At 35.6% G+C, this 20094-nt stretch overlaps 1 long non-coding RNA gene across 3 annotated transcripts in view; it reads right to left on the minus strand.

The window, feature by feature from the left end:
- The window catches only part of LOC117071598, a 113678-nt gene that overhangs the window by 81421 nt on the left and 12163 nt on the right, over window positions 1-20094 (minus strand). For all 3 annotated transcript variants that reach the window (XR_004432370.1, XR_004432371.1, XR_004432372.1), the window contains exons 2-3: window positions 15406-15589; window positions 10814-10865 (exon numbers count right to left, since the gene is read on the minus strand). This is a non-coding gene — a long non-coding RNA (uncharacterized LOC117071598). The remainder of the gene's footprint in view (window positions 1-10813; window positions 10866-15405; window positions 15590-20094) is intronic.

The following is a 20094-nucleotide window of genomic DNA, read 5'->3' on the forward strand; positions in this document are numbered from 1 at the left end:
ACTACTCGATACAGCTAGTTTTTTTTTGTTTGTTTGTTTGTTTGTTTTAGAGGTAGCTGGCTAGCTAGATTGATTGATAGATTAGATATAGCTTAATTAAATGCCAGATAACAGGGAACTCTAATCAGAACAATGGCAGGACACCATTTTCAAATCCCGGAGAGCCTGGATTTTGAGTACATTGGACCTTACATTGGACATTAGGTTTTCTCCCCTGGGTATGAAATTACTGTTTCCTACACATGGACAGAAAATTAAAGTGGTTTTGGAAGAAGCCTATGTAAGAAATTGGCAAAATGTTCACAAAACCTGATTTTTCTCCTTTGCATAGAGCTAAAATACATTTCCCTACCACTTCTACTTTGGTGGGGCATGATCTTGGCATCTACAATGAAATGTGAGTGGATGTAGTATCTTTTTCTGGTCCAGTTTAGTTAAGAGTATGTGTGAATGCTCTCATTATATTCGCTGATTTTTGACTATTCATAGATGGCCAGGAAAACCAGAGAATTAACATATTGAAGAGATAGCCTCTTTCAGCTACTGCCTATGAATGTGATTGTCTGGGAGAAGCTAGATTCCTATCACCACCACCAATACCACTCACAACACTTGAAAACATTTGTGAACCAGAAACGATTTTTTGTTGTGTGAAGCTACACAGATGTTAGCATTAATTTTTACAAAATTTAGCATACTACAACTAATACAAACATGTTCAAACAAGTGAGAAGTAGCTTTATCAAATACTTCAGACTTGGAGAATCAGGCACTGAGGATTTGGCACTCTTCAAAACTTCCTAGCAGTTTACTATACTCAAATATGCTTCAATTTTCAAAAGTATTTGATCAAACCTGAACAAATGAAACCCTCAGTCATTTCCTGGTTTCCATCCTTCATTCCATTCATTCTTTCACCCATTATCTATTACATTATGACTTGGGCTGGACTCTGGGCTGAGCACCGAGAGAGAAAAATGAAGATGACAAAATCTTTCTCTCCAACAACTTCCATTCTAGGAAGATGGCTTCGTAATCTAGTATTTGCATCACAGCACGTCTGCAATGGCAAGCATGCATATGTGCTGATAGGCAGAGAGGTGGGCTCTTAAGGGTGAGGTACTCTTCCCAAAGAAGAGAATCTCAATTGTAAATGTAAAGGATGCATAAGAAGTATGGAAGTGAAAAGCCCTTGGTCCATTTAGTCATTTTCCTCAAAAAGCTCCATATGGTTGTTTATCATACTGATTCATTCATTCATTCATTCATTCATTCATTTACCCAACAAATCTAAACCTTCCTTCAATTATAGAGACGCTTCTGTGTGCTACTCACTATGTTAGGCCTTGTATTAGTTTTCAATTTTTGCTGTAACAAATTGCCATAAACTCAATGCCTTAAAACAACACAGCTTTATTATTTTATGGTTTTGTAGGTTAAAAGCATGACATGGCTTCACTGGACTAAAATTAAGATGTCAGCTGTGCTGTATTCCTTTTTGTAGGTTACAGGGGAGATCTATGTCCTTGCATTTTTAAGTTTCTAGAGGCCACTGACATTCCTTAGCTCAAGGTCTCCTTTTTCTGTCTATTATCAAGCTAGCCAGGGCAGATTGATTTCTTTCCATTTTGTGTCACTCTGATTTCTTCTGGCTCCCTCTTCCACTTTTAAGGACCCAAATGATGACATTGAGCTTACTTGGATAATTCAAGATAATCTCCCCATCTCAGAACCCTGATACGATTACCTCAACAAAACCAAAAGTAAGGTAGCATATTGACAGATTCTGGGGATTAGGAATTGGACTTTTGCAGTGGGGTCATTACTCTACAAACAACTATATTGTCCACTTGTATTCTTGAGATCAACAATTGTACCCAACTCTGACTGTCTCCCCAAATTCTAATTAGCTGTTTCAGCATCAAGACAGCAAATAATCTAAATATTGCACTATGTTTCATCTACTCTCTGAGCAAGAAGCTATTTTGAGAAGTTAATCTCTTTTTTAACTCTCATTTTAGATGAGTCAGATGATATTCCAGAAGTTTAATTAACATGCCCAAGGTCACAGGTGATAGGAGAATATTGTTAAAATTCAAAGCTTATGACTACAAGTCCATTCATTTCCCAAAGAAAGACAGTCGATCTCATATACTGTATAAATTGAGTTCATTTTAAGTTTAAAAAACAACAAAAAAGCGCCTGTTATTTAAAATCAGACTAATTTAAGGAAACACGTATAAATCCTAATCACTTTTTTTCTTACTTCACTAATAGAGCACCTTCAGACATTCAATGCAAAGACATTGAACAAGAAACCCCGAGATTCAACTCCATGACAGCCGACTCACTTTCTAATGACTGATACTTGGTGATGCATCTGTTCACTTCCACCCCGGGGAACCTCTCCCATGCATATCTCCATTCTAAATAAATTGCCTTTAGGTGGATTTATTGTAATTTTACTGCATTTCTTCAGCAGCCTTCAACAGCTAAGTGGAAGGAGTTATTTTTGCCACTGTTCAAGTTTTGTTTTACCCCACTATTAACAATTTGTATATTTGTAGACTATCTATACAGAACTCAATTTCTTTAAAAATATTACTTATGGTAACAACCAACCAAATAAGAGTGATCTCTTGAGTCTGATTCCAGGGTGACAATGTTTACAGAGCATCTTCCAAATAGAACACAATCCATATGAGCCCATCTAGATTTACAGATAACGTCCCTAAGGAGATGGCACGGTGTGATTCAATGAACAAGGAGACAGATTCGGTCACAAAGCTAATTCGTAGCAGAGCCCAGAATTCAACCAAAACTCATGTTCTTTCAATTGTACCGTGCTTCCTGCTAACACATCAGAAACTTTGTCAAATATTAGGAATAAAACTTTCTGATGTTTTAAGCCACCTCAAAATAGATCTAAACCCTACTGGTTCTATTTTACAGTGAAAAAACAATAAAAAAAAAAAATAGTTCAGCCCACTATCACAAAGTTAATGTTGTGATCTATGGGGTAAATATTTCTTAAAAATTCAGACACTTTCATCTCCATTAGAGAAATGCTGAAAAAGACATATGCTGAGAGTCTCCTGGTCATAAGTGCTTAATGCTAAAGGCAGTCAAGCAATACAGAAGCAAGAAGCCTTAAAAGCTTTTGGAGTCTAAGGTTGTAACCTTTGGGTAAAATGGCGAGGCTGTCAGTCCACTGAAACCTAGCACTTCCCTTCAAGTATCTGTCTTGCCCTTCCTTCCACACTAAGTGCCTACTCGGAGCTCCTCTGGCCATTATATAAAGCTTTTCAGGAAACATCACTCCAGACAGATGTTTAACCCCAGGCTCTAGGGGGACTATGCTGCCAGTTGCTGGGTCTGTTGATTAATTTTACATGTACGCGCATGCTAATGTAGCCTGACATTGAGGCCCTCACAGTCAGCCAGCCATGTTAAGTAAACAAAGTACTACAGGCAAATCTGCACTGAAAGTTGTCTGCACACAGATGCATTTCACCCCAAATCTCAAAGGAGAGCTGGTTCTTCTTTTTCTTTGCAGCTAGCATCAGAGGCAATCTGGTCAATATTATCCCAAATTGTCCTTGATTCACTTGTATGTAATACACTGCCCCATTTTTTAAATCGGCTTGTGTGAAATATGAGATATTTAAATGCAAATGTGAATTGAAGTTCAATGATAGTAAGACAATAGAGGGGCTTCAAAGACACTGATTACAATGAGTGACCACCATTACCTAGAAATTCATCTGCATAATGTGTGGTCTCAGAGCATGTTTTGTGAAATTTACCAAATTACAAACATTAAAGGTGATATGGAATTATTGCTTCAAAATAGTGATGATTTTGAGAAAAACACTTGTGAATAATAATATGTCATTTCTAAATATTAATATTACAGATTTTTCTTATGATATTGGCAGATAAACTATTACAGACTAACTCTCACAATGAGACAAACAAGAAGAGTAAGGGAAAATATTTTTTACAAAATTTGACCAAAGGCATTGCAGAAAAATCAAGTCAGCCTGACCTTAAGAGATACACGTTTTGAAGAAAAGCAAAGTTCAGGTGTTTCCTCAACAACCAGTGTAGCTTTTCCCTTTGGGGCATTTGCTAACCCACGAGTGTGGGATCTCGATACTGAGAAGCTAAGGAAGCAGTTCCCAAAATTGTTAAGGGTTCAAGGAGACAAAACCTGGAAATCAGGACTCAACATGGAGGAGGAATCCTAGTAAACACTACCAGTTTCCGTGGAGACCCTGAAGTGTTATATCCAAAGAGGGGAGGGAAACCAGTGCCCCCACAAATCAAACTGGATTACGATGATTTGCCTCGACCCTAGTTTCTTTCAAGAGAAAAAAGTAAACATCACTATGACAGTGCCTAACAAAAAACACCTTCAAATAAGTAGGTAATTAATAAAAATCAGTTAAATTTTGTTCTTATTAAGAACATTAAAATACTTTCCAGTAATAATAAAAGGAATAGCAATAAGTACCTTTCCCTTTTGAGCCTCTCACAGATGCAGTCTTGGCTATCTCTAAATCTTATATCTGCAAGTCAATAATATTTATGACTGATTGCAAAACTGAGGTTCAGGTTCATAGATGTTATATGACTTACGAATCCACGTAGCTAAGTAGACAACTGAGTTAAGATTTAAACTCTGGACTGTTTGACTTCAACAGACGCTTTCTGTGGGTGAGGTGGGTGTACATTTTCATGAAATATGCGAAGAGGGGCTTACTTTAGAACAGAAAAGAGAGGAATCTGTAAGGAACTGTGAGATGATTTTTGATGAAAATGATCTCTTGGTGAAAGGCAGTCCTCTTAGATGTTTTTCCTTGTCTTTTCAATTCACATACTATTTACTGAGTGCTTACTATTTGCCAGGCACTATTCTATATTTGATAACTATAGCAGTAAGCAAAATAGACAAAAATCCCTGGCCTGATGCAGATGAGATCCTATTGAAGTGGACAGTTAGCAAGTAAATAAAGATCAAATTTAGGGAGTCATCCATGCTGAACTGGTGTTTATAACCAAGCTGATGTGATGGGGGGGAAAAAAAAAGACAGGAAAGCTATTAGATACACTGTGCATAGGGCAGGAAAAGTACAGAATTCAGACAACGCCCGTGGGGTTATGTTTGAAAAAGCACTGCTGCACACCATTCTTCCACCTGAGCCCTTCCCCGTTTGGAAGATTAAAATATTGGGAGGCAGAGGATCCTTGGTCATATATTTGTCAAAAGATCTGTGATTCTAGGCTAGGCATGGTGGCTCACACTTGTAATCCCAGCACTTTGGGAGGCTGAGGCGGGCGGATCACCTGAGGTCAGGAGTTCAAGACCAGCCTTGCCAACATGGCGAAACTAAAAATACAAAAATTAGCCAGGCTTAGGGCGGGCGCCTGTAATCCCAGCTACTCGGGAGGCTGAAGCAGGAGAATCGCTTGAACCTGGAAGGCGGAGTTTGCAGTTAGCTAAGATCGTGCCATTGCACTCCAGCTTGGGCAACAAGAGTGATACTCCATCTCAAAAAAAGGAAAAAAAAAAAAAGATCTATGATTCTAGATGGTGAATTGAATGTGGACAAAACCATGAGAACTGTGGCATCATATGTTACCTTCTCAACCTGTGAAAATTACAAGCTATTTGAAAGTTAATGTGATACAATTAAACTCTACATTAGAATGATGGGGGAGAGAAAAGATAAAAGTATACATGAAATAAAAGTGTCCAAATAATAAAAAGACACCAGCAGCAACATTCTTTTATTCTACATAATGTTTTTGTGGAACAACCAGAATTGTAACTTTTCCTGCAGTTGTGTAGGCATCTGTGCCAAAAGCATCACAGGAACAAGGTCCTGAGTTAATTGCCTCATTAAATTGACATCTATCTGCAACAGTGCCTCCTAGAGCCAAGTTAATGGCTTACAAAATGCAAACATGATATAAATTTAACAGAGCATTTTTCTGCAGGCATGAAAATCTCCGTAGTGACTTTGGTGCTAGAACCAACCATCTGAGCCTGCTTATGAAAGAGATTTATTTATTCCAAATTGTATTTACTCTAAACTGAGCCCAGCTTTGCCGACCAAAACAATTTTCTCAACTGAAGGGCCTTAAATGCCACCCGCATTCCAGTTCTACAAATGCAAGAGATTTTTCTTTCAATTTCCAGGCTGGAATTTCATGGTGGTAACGACTTCATTTTATCTTGAATATTGCAAATCACTCAAAATAATTGAATAGTTAAGCACAACGAAATCATTTCACTGGAGAAAGTACAGCAACAAAGTGTACGAATATTGCAGCTATGAAACCATTTTCCCCATTTACTAGTACTTCCAACTCATACTTCCTAACCATAAAATCAGTGTTACCACCTAAAACATTTCCTACATGTTATTCAGGAATTTAAATCATCTTGAAGTTTTCAGAGCAAAAAGACAAGCACACTTTGGTTAGAAGACAGAAATGAAGTTTGAACCATTAAGTGCAGTTTCCACTGAGCATTGATAGAGAGAAATAAAATGATTTTAATTTAGATCACCTCTAAAGTACTATAAATTACATAGTTAATTTATCTAGAGGAAATTACACCAGATATAAACAGAAGTTACTCAAGAAATATCTAACAGATGCTGCAATATCTGCATCAAAAATATATATAAAAACATCAAATATTGAAACATTGGCTATGCAGTTTTCTGTTTATGATAATAACAAAATTAAGACTTAGGGAATGTTTTTAGTAGTCAACGGTGTCAATCCATAGTTTGAAAGAAACACTACTTCGAAAGCAGTAGTGGTTTCATCAATTTAGTTTGATATAAAATACTTGTTTCTCTAGCGTTATTGGAGAATGAATTTTTTTTGCAATTCATGCTTTTCAGATAGTTGAATGATATCTTTACTTATTTCAATTTCTGTTGGGATTATTTTTTTATTTAAATATATTTCACATATTTCCAGCTACCTGAACTGAAGGCTGTAAATCAGTGGCTTCCAACCTTTTCAGCACCAGGGACTGGTTTTGTGGAGTACAATTTTCCCAGGGACTGGTTGCGGGTGGGGGATGGTTTTAGGATGATTCAAGTGCAATACATTTATTGTGCACTTTATTTATATTATTATTACGTTGCAATATATAATGAAATAATTACACAACTCACCATAATATAGAATCAGCGGGAGCCCTGAGTTTATTTTCGTGAAACTAGACAGTCTTATCTGAAGGTGATGGAAGACAGGGACAGAGGATCAGGCATTAGCTTCTCATAAGGAGGGTGCAACCTATTTCCCTTGCATGCACAGTTCACAATAGGGTTTGCGCTCCTATGAAAATCTAATGCTGCCACTGATCTGACAGGAGGAAGAGCTCAGGCAGTAATGCAAGCAATGTGGAGTGGCTGTAAATACAGATGAAGCTTTGCTGGCTTGCCCACCACACACCACCTGCTACGCAGCCCGGTTCCTAGCAGGCTGCACACTGGTATTGGTCTCTAGCCCAGGGTTTGGAGACCCCTGTTCTAAATCATAATTTAATTTTTACCTAATTTCCCAAAAGGATAATTAATATTAAATAATTTTTTTTAGGATTTTACAGGTATTTTTGGCCCCTACACTAAATGGCCACACACACACACACATGAGTGTGTACATGTACACACAAGGTTTAATTTTTAAATTTTATATCTCAGTGTCAAGTTATCCATCATCACCTCTCACTAGTCTCAAGGAAATGAACACCAAAATATTTTCTTACTGCTTAATACTTGTGATATGGTTTGACTCTGTGTCCCCTCCCAAATCTCATCTCCAATTGTAATCCTCATGCGTCACAGAAGCGACCTGGTAGGAGGTGATTGGATTATGGGAGCAGTTACCCTGATGTTGTTCTCCTGATAGTGAGTGAGTTCTCATGAGATCTGATGGTTTTGTAAGTGGCAGTTTCCCTTGCTCTTTCTCTTTCCTGCCACCTTATGAAGAAGGTATTTGCTTCTCCTTCACCTTCCACAATGATTGTAAGTTTCCTGAGGCCTCCCCAGCCATGCAGAACTGTGAGTCAATTAAACCTCTTATCTTTATAAATTGCCCAGTCTCTGGTAGTATCTTTATAACAGTGTGAGAACAGACTAATACAATTTGTCAACTCAGGATAACGTAAGAATTACTTCTATTCAACTTCGATCTTATAAGAGAACTGTTGGAGACAAGTTTCTTTAATAATTATGTGTTGCTTAGTTAATGTTAAAGGCAGCATACTTTATTGAACACAGCCTTACAAAGTTAGAATTTTATCAAAAGATAGTAAATTTGAATCTAAAATTTTCTATGTTAAAGCCAAACATGAAAAAAAAATGTAAATAATCCACTTTTTGCTCCATTGTTGCTTTTAAAAATATTTAATAAAATATCCATGTTATGGACTTATTTATATCCTTCTCAAATTCATATTTGAAGTTCTCATCCCCAGTGAGACTGACTTTGGAGACAGGGCTTTTAAGGAGGCAATTAAGGTTACCTGAGGTCATAAGGATGGGGCCTTAATCCTATAGAACTAATGTCCTTATAAGAAAGGGAAGAGACCCCTGAGTTTTTTCCTAGTGTGCAGCACAGGGGAACGGCCACATGTAAAGGCAGCCCTTTGCAGGTCACAGAAAGGGGCCTCATCAGAAACCAACTCTGGCAGCATATTGATCATGTATTTCCAAACCTCCAGAACTGTGAGAAAAGAAATTTCTGTGGTCTAAGCCATCCAGTCTGTGACATTTTGTTATGATAGCCCAAGGTAACTAATAAAATGAGCAATTAAATATTCTTCCCTATTTCTGATTAGTTTCTCTGTAATGTTAGCAAATGAAAGTGTTACAAAATAAAATAGAACAAATATTGTCATCAAAAATGTTCAGAGACCCCTTGAGTAAAAGAACATAAGAATTGGTCTGGTTTCTACCCCTAGAAAATATTTCCAATTATGCTGTATTGAAACCTGCCTTTGTATCAAAGGGTCTCGAGATTCTACAGTATAATGAAACCCTCTCAATGGCTGCAGTTTATTTTTAAAAGGTGCTTTTCTATTTTGAACCACAGTCCTAGTTTGTGGTTGAAAAGAAAAATGAGGGCAGTATCTTGGGAAAAAGGCCCAATTGTTGCCAAGAGTAAGGGCCTCCATTGGTTCAGTGCTTAACAACAACAGCTTGGAGTCGAGTTCTGAACCTCTGCTGGGAATTCTTTCAGTCCTGTCTGTATGAAAGGCATATTGTCCCCGCATGGACTGCTGTCATGTTCCACGCAGAATATGGAAGAATTCGCAAAATGGAGGAAACGAAAACCAAGTATTTGTCTAAGGTCTTTCCTCCCATTGTTTTTTCTTTCCACTTGCATGCGGAAAAGAACTAAAGCAAATCAGCCACAATTACCTAAAGAATGCCAGACACTGTATAAGTATCAAGATGAAGACCCTCCCCAAAAAGCATAAAAAGTAGCCCGTGTGCTAACTGGAGTTTTAAAACAAATTATCTACAAATATGAAGACCATACATAGACTTTAGCTATCCTCTGGTCCAGCCATTTTTAGAGACTGAAAACTTAAAATCCCAAATGACAAAAGGAAGTTTTGTGCTCTCCTCGAGTAGGGCCTGGATCAATAGAGAGGTTCGGATGCTCAGTCGGACTTTTGTAATTTAAGAATTTTGGGTGTTTAAACTCCCTTGGATTTGCGCACCCTCAAGAATAAGCCACGAGCTTCTGTATCTCTTCCTATGATTCACCTGGATCCATCTTTCACCATATCTTTACTACCCAGCCTTCTTTTCCCGGTCCCTCCTGCTGCCCTCATCTTTGTCCTGGTAACTATTTCAAGCTTCCAACCTTCTGCTCCCTCACTCACTTCACTTTCTTAATCAGCTCTTAATATCTGTCAGTACTCTTTTCATGGTAAATACAGGAACCAACAAGAACTGGCTAATTGATGGTAAGTAAAGTCAAGCATCACAGACCCATGAACAGGGATGCTGCTGGCTTTCTGGAAGAGTTTTAGCAGAATTAAGACGTGGACCTGACTCTCTTTTAGTCTTTTATTTGTGTGCTTCGTTTCATGTCAGTTGGGAAAGGTAGAATCAGTTGGATGTGATTCTTTTTTTTTTCATTTTAAGGGGAAATAACTCATTTGGACAATCTTAATAAAGGAGTTTGGTTTAAAACACATGTGAAAGTTACAGACACTGAACACGATGAGTGTTTATCTAGATTTCTAAAGGGTAATTCCATTTATTGAAAGCTTCATTACAGAAAGTATGTCTAAGTTGGTTAAAGATGGGACTGTAAGAGCCCAATAGTAAATAAAAAGCAAATTTAGCAGTTAGAGAGGAAGCAAAAATGGATATTAAAGAGAAGTAGCTATTAAAAGGTGCTTAGGTGGTGAATTACACAAGTCTCCTCCCTTAATGGGAAAGTTGACTTGATCAGGAGGTGATGGGGACAGATAGTATTGTATGTCTTAGTCCCAGTCTTTAAAACAATAGTCACTAAGAGTCTTAAATATTGTACAATTTAACCCAGAAACTTTCATCCTAGCAATATATAGTAAATATATATTCAGACACTGTCCTAAAGAAACAACCATATTAGAAAGTACAGATTTTTATAGCCACATTTATCATAAAGGCATAACCAGAATAAAACCTCAGCCACATAGTCTTGCATTTCCTGGCTAATTTGTGTTAATAGTTTGTTGCTGAGTCTGCCCCACTGTGGAGAAGACTTTACCAGAGAATTAACCTACCTGGGGGAGAAACATTTCTCCTTCTGTATACCTCTTCAGTCTTCTGTGTCACCTACGGGGGTAAAGAAAAATTCTAATAAACACATCAACGTTACAGGCTTCCTGTCTCATAAAGGGTATTGACTATCCTAACATCGTAAATAAAACCTTATTTTATTTAGCTTGTAGTATGTCTTCTTTTATGTCTCACTTTTTTTGTTCTATGTTAGCTTTGTAAGATTTATCCATCTTTTGGATATCCTTATTATCATTCTGGGTCATTCTTGATCTTTCATTCTCATTACTGAATAGTATTCTGTTGTGATTTTAAGTATCCAGTCTTCTCTCAGTGGGCATGTGAATAGACTCCAGCTGGGACTATTAACAATAGTTTTGTTCTGAGCATTCTAGTTTTTTCTTTTTCATGAACATATGTATCATTTCTTGGCATATACTAAGAACTGGAATTGTGAGATCATAGAATATGAAATTATTCCACTTCAGTAGATACTACTAAATAGCTTTACAAAGTAATTTTACTCTCATTGACAATTATGAGAGCTACAATTTGCTTCATATTCTGGCCAACAATGGGTATTTTATTGTCTTTCACATTGTAGATATCTGGTAGTTGAATATGGACACATTTCTCTGACAGCTAATGAAGTTGAACACCTTTTATATGTTGATTCGCCATTTGGCTATCCTCCTATGTGAAGTCTTTTTTCTTTTCTGATATGGAAGGATTCTTTTAAGATAGATAGATAGATAGGTAGATAGATAGATAGATAGATAGATAGATTGATAGATAGATATAGACAGATTTTTGCATTGGAGTTCAATATTAGCTATATATATTACAAATATCTCCTCTAACTCTGAGTTTTGATTTTTACTTTCAATAGTATCTTTTGATGAACAATAATTCTTAATTTTAGTATAACCCAATTTATTAATTTTATCATTTATGATTATTGTTTTCTGTTTCTGGTCAAGAAATGTTTTGCCTATTCCAAGGCCACAAAGATGTTTTCTAAATTTTCCTCTAAAGGTTTTATTATATTATCTTTCAAGTTTAGACCAACAATTCATTTGAAACTGGTTTTGCTATGGTTGAAGTAAATGTTCAGAAGCATTTTTTTCAAATGACTATCCAATTGACACAGCACCATATATTGTACAATTTATAATAATTCAGTACAACATATTGTACTAATGTAGACTTTGTCGTATTCAGGAAATATATGTGAATTTGTTTGGTACTCTCCAGTTGCTTTTATAGGTCAGATTATCCATTTGTTGCCAATAACACAGTTTTAATAACCATAGTTTTGTAAGAGTTTTTGAGATCTGTTAGTATAGGTCTTTCAACTTCATTCTTCTTTAAGATTGCCCTGGCTATTTTTGGTTAATTGCATTTCTTAAATTTAAAATTAAGCTTGTCAATTTCTGTATTCTTTATTGAGAATTTATTGAGAATTTATAAATAAATTTATGAATTTATAAATAAATTTACGGAATTCTTTATTGAGAATTTATTTAATTGAGGTTTACTTTAGAAACAACATTCTTACAATATTGAGACTTGAGTCAATGAAAATTGTACATCCCTCTATTTACTGAGATTCTTTAATTTCTCTAAACAATAGATTTTTATATATGTGTGTGGTAGTGAGGTGGGGTTCTTTCAAAACTAGGGTTAAATTTATTACTAGATATTAAATGTTTTCTATGTTTACTCATTAATTTTATTATCTAAGTATTTGGTGTTAGTATATAGAGCTACATTTGACTTTTAAAATACCTATTTGAATTCAACAAATTTGTTAAATCTATTTTTAATAGTTTACAGACTCCTTTGAGTTATCAATCTGCATAATATCATCTATAAATATTGGCAGCTATGATTTTTCTTCTAAAATGTTTCTGTTTCTTCCTTTTTCTTGGCTTACAGAGACATGGACTAGAAGTGCCAGTAATGGACACTCATTTGTTTTCTCCAATTTCTGGGGAAAGTGTCAGTAGTTCACCTTTGTGCATAATATATGCTGCAAGTTTTGGGAGCTATTCTTTTTCAGATGGATGAAGATTTATATTCCTAATTTTCTAATGTTTTCCAAAAAATCATGAATATGTGTTAGATATTGTCAAATGACTTCACCTTTTGAATATTCATTAAAATCATCAACTTCTGTTTCTTTTTTCTGTTAATGTGGTGAATTTTAATAATAACAATAATGCTAATGTGGTAAATAATATTAATCATTATTATTTATATTTTTAACAAATAGCTACATTTAAGCATTTTAGATCTTACAAAATATCGGTCAATAATGTATCTTTTTTCCTTGAAAAGGACATGTCAATATTTGGAATCAAAATTATGTTAGCCATATAAAATAGAGCCAGAAATTACTCCCTTTTTCTAATCAAGAATGAGTTTAGGTGAGATTCGTGTTGTTCTAATGAGATCATTTGGACATAGGAAGGGGAACGTCACACACCAGGGCCTATTGTGAGCAGGGGGGAGGGGGAGGGATAGCATTAGGAGTTATACTTAATGTAAATGATGAGTTAATGGGTGCAGCACACCAACATGGCACATGTATACATATGTAACAAACCTGCACGTGGTGCACATGTACCCTAGAATTTAATATACAAAAAAAAAAAAAAAGATTCGTGTTGTTCTTTGGAAATGCCATCTCATCCTGAGGTTTTATTGTGGAAGACTTCAAATTAGGCATTCAATTTTTAAACAAATTTTTGAAAAAAATAAAATAAAATAAAATAAAATTCAAATAATGCTAAAAAAATAAAATTAAATTAAAAAGGGACGATGAAAATAAATGAAATGTAACACACACACACCCAAAAAAAAGAATACTGAAGTAATCAAATTTTCTATTGAATCTCTCTCAGTCTTGTATGATTCCGTAAAGTTTTCTATTATATCCAAATTATAAAATTTGCTGTTATGAAGTTGGTCATGCTATATATATATATATATATATACACATACACATATATATATACACATACACACACACACACACACATATTCCTTTCATTTGACATCATAATTATTCATTACCCTTTTTCATGCCTAATATTTCTAATTCATGATTTTATTATTTTCTTGATGATTCTTCCTAATGGTTTATTTATTTTATTGGCATGTTCAATGATCTAACTTTTAGTTTTGTTTCTATATATAGTATAGTTATCTTAAATTGCATTGATTTTTTTTCTTTTTGGTACTTGTCTTGTTGTACATTCTTTGGTTTCATTTGACTTACTTCTTCCAGAATTTTGGAATGAATATTTCAACCACTGATGTTTAGCCTTGTTAGTTTTTCAATATATATGATTAAGCCTATAAATTTCTTTCAAAAATTTGATTTAGCTATATTCCACATTTAAAATTTTTTTATCTTTAAAAGATAAATTTTTTTTAATCTTTATCTTTCATTTTAAAATATTTTCAATTTGAACTGTGAATTCTTCTTTGACCCTGGAATAATTAGAGGTATCCTGCCTAATTTCTATGGAGTTTGGGATTTGGAGGTTATCTTTTTAAAAAAATAGATAACTAAATTCCAACTTAATCCCTTTGTGGTTAGCGATCATACTCTGAATAATGTAATTCTTTGGAAATTTGTTGAGTCTATCTTTATGGATCCATCTCCTTTCTATAGAGAAGAGTTAATATATTTTTATTCGGGGACTAAAAAACTGTCATTTTACATAATAGAAGATAGGAGAGACGGTAATAGAAGGGCGAAATTCTAACTGTCCCACTTATTCCTGATAGAGTTCTTTAATTAATTACACTCATAATTGTCCTGTGTCCCAAGTCTGTCCTTTGTGCAATTAGCTCAGATTTCTGTGCCTTGAGGGCTCCCTCGGTAAATATTGTACTTACTGCCGGTGTTTTGGATTGTAAATTTCTCTATTAATATCAGCCCACCTGCTTGGAATTTTCCAGATTTTGTCAGACATTCTGGTCCACTGATTTCTTATTTTTCTGTAGTTCTTATTTCTTTCATAACTTTCTACAATCTCAAAGGGAGTTTGGGAATAAGAGACAGAAAAACTCTGTGCTCAGTCTGCTATCTTGAACAAGCTCAAGGATAATTTTTAATGTTAATTTTAAATGTTTACATTTAACATTTAACATGACTTGCAAACGGGTTACATAAACCAGTGTTAACTAAAACATTAAAACTGGGGACTCTTGGTAAAAAAGAAAAGTTTTAAAATTGAAAAAAAAAACTATTAAGGTAAGAGTGTTCCCTATATTCTATTAAAACCAATCACTGATTAGTTCAATTCAGTCAAACTGTAGCCCAATGAATGGGAGAAGGAATTAATTTTTCTTTATAAATGAATTTTCCAGTTTCTTATCACTACCCTGAAGAGTTTCAGTACCACACAGCCAGTCCAAGAGAGCCGATTTAAAAAAGAGAGAAAAAAAGAGAGAGCCATATTTATAATCATTTGCGAATTAACAGGCTATGTAAGACTAATTATCAGAGGGATGTTTTCTGAACTTTGAGTTGGAGTAGTGTGCAGAGTAGAGAAAAAGTGAGTGACCATAAAGGGCAGCATACCTAGATATGACTTTTTGTGCCGAAGGCCTCATCAATCATCAATTTTCCTTTCATCTGCTGATTTCTTCCAGTCACTTCAAGTGAGATAAAAGTTGACTTGTCAAAAGCTGACATTCTTCCTCTGAATCGTTTCACAATTGTTGTGGCACTTTTGCTTCTCAAGTTTGAAAAAAGAGGAAAATTCCTAAGGGAGAGAAATGGGTAGTTCAGTGCATCACCCTGAAAAAAAGATTACAATAAATACTCTCCAGGACTGAAAGGTGAAGATTTAGGTCAGAAAGTAGAAAGCTGTACTTTATTGTCAAAAGATTTTCTTTGAAATATTTGTCTCTAATATAACGGGGTCTATTTTTACTTGAGATGATCAGCTGTCATGTGAAATACATAAATCTGCTCAACTTTAAGTATGGAGATTATTCTCTCACATCTTACGTGTTAGCACTTCAGTTTCTTAAAATTACTGAAAAATTAGTTTTTTTCATTTATAATCCACCCGATGCTCATATCATGTAAAAAAAAAACTGTAGAATATCTCTCATATAACATATATTTCTTGTGCTTTACATGGACTATTGCTAAGTTATTTGTAAATAGAGGTACAAAATACATGAATTTTTCATGATGATATTTGATATGGTTTGGATCTGTGTCCCCACCTAAATCTCATGTTAAAATTAATCCCCAATGCTGGAGGTGGGGCCCCAGCGGAAGGTGATTGGATCAGGGAGGAGGCAGTTTCTAGTGGTTTAGCACCAACCTCCTAGTGGTGTTTTGTCATAGTGAGTGCTCACAAGATCTGGTTGTTTAAAAGTGTATAGCACCTTATTCCTCTCTCTCTTCCTGCTGCTCCAGCCATATGAAGTGCTGGCTCCCCCTTTCCATCTGCCATGATTATAAATTTCCTGAGGCCTCCCCAAAATCAGAAGCTGCTATGCTTCCTGGACAGCCTGCAAAATCATAAGCCAGTTAAACCCCTTTTTTTAAATAAATGACTAGTCTCAGGTATTTCTTTATAACAACATGAGAACAGACTAATACAGCCATCGGTAACTAACCAAGTATGCATCAGGAGTGTCCAATTCCCACTGTCTCAGTTGTAGGTGCTGGGTCATGCGCAGTCAGATATGACACAGAATCTCCTCTCTTCTACACCACTGAGTGCTCAAAGGTCATTTTGATCTTACAGTTTCTCAAGAATAAACTATAGATGAACCTCACTCAGAGAAACTGGGTCACAGAGCAAATTCTCATGGCATTGGCCTATTGGCTAGGAGATAGGCTAAAGGGGGCTGTGGAGGAGGTTGGCACAGTGTTTTGACGAATGAGAGATCGACAATGAATGCCTTAGAAGATTTATTCCACAAAGCTGTTCATCAGTAAAACAATGGTTTTTGTAGCACATTTTTTTCTCTATTGCCAAGTTCTTTTATAAAGTGTCCTTTGTCTGAGATCATCTTTCTGCTAGAAGAATCCTGATATTCATGTGCTCTTCCTTTAGATATCTACCTCGGACTCCACTTCTTCCAGCTAAAAGTCGTTTGCTTCTTGACAAACACACACACACACACACACACACACACACATGCATTCTTCTCGTTTCTGTCATAATAGCGCTAGAAAACCAATCAGCCACCTGAATAAAAATCCATTAAAACCACAGTTCAAATCATGAGTGACAGAAAAATACTTTAAAAGATTTTCCCTCTCATAAAGGGCAATGATGACTAAATAACTGTGCAGTTGATACTTACTGGTGAGGAAGAGAGATATGTATTTTACTCCCAGGAAGAGAGCTACCCAGCCCAAACAACCCCTCCCACATACTACCCCAAAATGGGTTGAATTAAATATTTCTGATAAAACTAACAAAGAAAATAGAAAGCTTATATCTTTGTATCAATTACAATTTGGCACTTACATTCTTCTAGTCTATACATTAGTGTATATTGAAAATTTTGCTAAGAAAATATCAAAGGCTTTAATTTCAGTCTCTGAGTCTACATTTTTTACTTCTATGGCTTAATACTTTGTCAATGTATGACTTTTAGTTTTCTTAAGTTTCTTATGTCACAGAATCAATGCTTAATGATGACTTGTAAAAAGGTTGAAAAGGCTTAAGGTTTTTAGTACCTAAAGCTATTTTTTAACATGTTATACTAGCCAAAGAATTTGTCCTAAAAGCATTTATTATCTGTTCCAGGATTCATAGATAAACACACATTATAATTTTATTGAATTCAGCATATTTTTAAAAATTGAAAAGACATAATTTTTCTATTTATAACCTAACTACAACCTGTGCATTTAAAAAAGAAAAAAAAAAGACAAAACAACACTTCAAAGACAAGCCGTAGAGGTAATTTAGTCTGTCTGTATTTAAAATGAGCCAAAAGGAAAAAAAACACCCAAATACAATTGGCTAATTGCTTTCAATTTGGCTTTATTTCCTTGACACTAATGGAGAAATTCTAACATCTACACAACTAATGAGTTTGGAAGTTATGAGTTTTTTCTGAGTATGGATATCAAGTTGGGGGAGAAAAAGTTTATTTGCTGTTTAGAGAACAGCAAAGACTGAACAGACGTCATTTATGTCTGCATTTCAGTCTGTTATGTGTCAGGGTGTGTGACCCTGACACATGATTGAAGTAAAACATGGGTGTGCAAAAATATATTGTCAATCTACTGTGCTTAATGTCATGATAGATGTTCCATCAGAGCCATAGAATAGTCATCTATACAGCAACAATGATGAACAACAATAGCGATAATTGTTAGTACACCAACTATGAAATACTCTTTATATCCAGGTTCCTTTCTAAGTGCTTTGTAACGTGTTACTCCTTGAGTTCTCACTGAAGAATATAGGTGTATTTGTCCTTATTCTAGTAGAAACAAATTATAATGATCTCTGAGGTAAATATTTTTTCATAGTAAGTGGAAGATCCAGGATTCACTATCATATTTGCCTCAATCCAAAGCCCATGTTTCTAATCCCTAATCTACATCTGCTTACTTAGCCACTGGGGAAGTGTTCTGGAGGAGGTACAAGATAGCTGAATCTGAAAAGTAAAATGAAATTAAGCAGACAAGGAAGGTGAGTAAAGAAACTAACAATCAAGAAGAATGTAATTTACACACCAAATAAGGAAAGAAAATTATGTTTTTATGAAAACCAAAGCAATTTTTTGTTACGTGATTACACATTGCATAGAGAAAGTTGCAGACATAAGGCTGAAGAGACAGGCTGACGTCAAATTTTTGGGAGCTCAAATGCCCAACCAGGAAGCTGGAGTTACCTCAAGTCATAGGAAATTGTAAAAGCTCAGTCAGAAAAATGGCATGGCTGGATTTGCATATTTGATGTGTGTTCTATCAGACCAGGTGGGAGGACATCTCACTGAGCCATTCTCACGATATTTAATAGAGAAAATGGAGCAAATCTATGAGAAAAGAAGGACTTTACATCAAAAAAATAAAATAAAATAAAATGGAAGAGTTAGCAATGTGTTCACACGTGAGCTCTGAAGATGGGTAAGGATTAAAAGTGAAACTTTGAAAATCCTCTGTGTAGGAGGCCACAGTTGTACCTGGCTTAGTTCTCAGCATTGGCTCCCTTGTGTGGGGCAGGACTATGATTTGGCCTCTGGTCTGCCTGAGGTTTGTCTCAGTGTTTCAGACAATGAGGCAGAGCCTGGGCACGCTGGGCCTGCCTCATTCTTGGGCATCTGTACTTGGTTCCATTTGGCATGTTCAGTCTATACACAGCTTAACAAAGTACTTGTTCTAAGTCATAATGACTCTTACTTCAGGACTTTGGAATCTTCTTTTTCCTTCCAATAAGGTTTGGCTGTTTCCCCACGCAAATCTCATCTTCAATTGCAACTCCCACTTGTCATGAGAGGAACTCAGTGAGAGGTGATTGAATTATGGTAGCAGGTCTTTCCTGCGCTGTTCTCATGATAGTAAATGAATCTCATGAGATCTGATGGTTTTAAAAATGGGAGTTTCCCTACACAAGCTCTCTTTTTGCCTCCTGCCATCCATGTAAGACATGACTCATTCCACTTTGCTTTCCACCATGACCGTGAGTCCTCCCCAGCCACGTGGAACTGTAAGTCCATTAGACCTCTTTTTCTTCACAGTTTAGGGTATGTCTTTATCAGCAGTGTGAAAGCGGACTAATAAACCTTCCTGCTCCCTATTATAGTTAACGCTTTTTCAAACTTCATATATTAGCTCCAGCACATATATTCAAGGATGGCATTTTTCCCCACTTCCCCAATCAAATGAGAGACCCCACACCTATTCTCATAGTCCCACAGTTTCCTATAGTGTTCTTCCAAATTACTAATCACTAGTTCTAATGGTATTTTTAAGAGATTATTTGATTATGCCTACCTCTTCCAGTATACTGCCACTCTCTGAAGGAAAGGCAATATATGTAGTGTTATTAAATGTGCCTCACAAACCTAGTACATTTTCTGGAACCCAGTGTGGACTTAATATATATTCATTGAATGACAGAATGATTTTCCCATTGGTGCCATCTCATTTGACACCATAAAATGAGAATTATATCTTACAAGCTGTGACCTCTTTGATATCTCCCTCATGGGTATATGGTTATATTTAAAAAAAAATCAACCTGAGGATTTAATTTAAACATTGTAGCAAACATCCTTTTGG

The sequence above is a fragment of the Trachypithecus francoisi genome, unplaced genomic scaffold (genome assembly GCF_009764315.1).
Source record: "Trachypithecus francoisi isolate TF-2019V2 unplaced genomic scaffold, Tfra_2.0 Lachesis_group3, whole genome shotgun sequence".
NCBI lineage: Eukaryota > Metazoa > Chordata > Mammalia > Primates > Cercopithecidae > Trachypithecus > Trachypithecus francoisi.